Genomic DNA, 1816 nt, shown 5'->3' on the forward strand with positions numbered 1-1816 from the left:
AGGTGTGCGCCACCACCGCCAGGTTCAAGAGCACTTGTTCTTGCAGAGGACCCAGTTCAATTCCCAGCACCCGCAGGGCAGCTCACAACCATCTGTGACTCCAGTCTCAGGGGATCCAACACCCTCTGCTGATTTCTGAGGGCACCCGACTCATATGTGGTGCACAGACATACATGTAGACTAACATCATACATGTAAAATAAAAATGTAAAAAAAATTAAATGCACACACAAGAACCTGTACTTTAGGACTGGGGGTGTAACTCAGTTGGCAGAGCACTTGGCTAGCGAGCATGGAGCCCTGGGTTTCATCCCCAGCACTGAATAAAACTGGGCATGGTGGCACATATCTTTAATCCCAGAACTTGGCAGATAGAGACAGGAGGATGGGAAACACACGGTCACCCTTAGCTGGTTAACAAGCTTCAGTCCAATTCTGCATTAAGTAGGAGGACCAGGAGTGACGGGGAGGAGAAGGCAATGGGGAAGCTCTGCAATCGTTTCCTTCGCCAGAGGAAAAGCCCTTCTGGTGGAGGGTCTGTGTAAGACACAAGGTCACCAAACACCAAAACACAAGCTTTAAGACTGATTGGTGCCACAGAGGCACAGCTGTGACGGGCCCAAACAAGTGCTGTGATTGACCTAGAATGAACGGCTCGCTGACTTATCTGGCAGGGAGACGCTTTCCTGAGGTTGCAACGCTGGGGCTGTAGAGGCATCTCTGGAGCTGCCTGCTCTCAGTACCGCAGGTCCCGCTTGTAACAGGTGAAGGCGGCGGCAGCAGTGGAGGCAGCTGACACCACCGTTACAGCAGCGGCGCCGCAAGGGGCTTGATAGCTGAAGCTGCGGCTGTTTGACAGTTTGGAGAGCCAGGGTAGCTGCTTGACGCAGGCAGCGTTCCTGGTGGCCTTGGCAGTAGTCCTGGCACGGCACCTCTTCCCTAGATTCCAATCTTTGCGGTTGTGCTTCCAAAGAACCCTTCTTGGGACTTCCACCTGGTTGCTGAGCCCAAGGCCCTGGCTTCTCGGCACAGTGTCCGTAATTGCTGTACAACTGCCAAAATAGCGGAAGGACAGCTGAAGAAGCAGCTGTGAAGGACTCAGAATCACCCACCAGCTGCACCCCCAGATCTGAATCTGCCCCCGCTGTGCCGGTAGAGGCTGCGGGTCACCACCCACTGATCCGACGTCCCAGGCCTGATTCCGAAGCCTGCACAGCAAGTGTAACACTAGAGGGCGCTCCTTACCGCTCCTCATGCCTGTCTGCCGCCATGGCTCTCTGTAGCCAAAACCCAAAAGTGATGGGAAGCCTCCCTGGAGCGGCATCTGTAGACTTTGTATCTATCCAGATGAAACAAAAGAAACCTCCGCCAACACATGGTGATAGGGAGAGCCTTGGGCTAAGACAGGATGAGCAGAAGAACCGATGCCCATTGCTGGTGGCACTTGGTCCTTACAATTATGAAGGTGATTTTTTTTCAGTATGGTCAAGGCAATTTTTTTCAATATCAGAGAATGAAGCTAGAGACTTTGGCAGGCTAAGCAAGTGATCTACTATATACATATGATATATATCATGTATATATAGCTATCCATTTTGCTTTTATTTTTTATTTTGAGACAGGATCTTACCAAGTTGCACAGACTGGCCTTGAACTTATTGTATACTGCCATAGCAATCTTACAATACTGAGTAAATGAAAGTCGCCCTGTACTTTCATAATTAATTAATTTGTAATATTCGTAATAGAACAAAGCAAAAATATGGAAGGGTGGATGTACAAAGCACAAGCATGGCAGGATACAGGTGTACACACA

This window comes from Microtus ochrogaster, chromosome 10, assembly GCF_000317375.1.
Source record: "Microtus ochrogaster isolate Prairie Vole_2 chromosome 10, MicOch1.0, whole genome shotgun sequence".
Lineage (NCBI taxonomy): Eukaryota > Metazoa > Chordata > Mammalia > Rodentia > Cricetidae > Microtus > Microtus ochrogaster.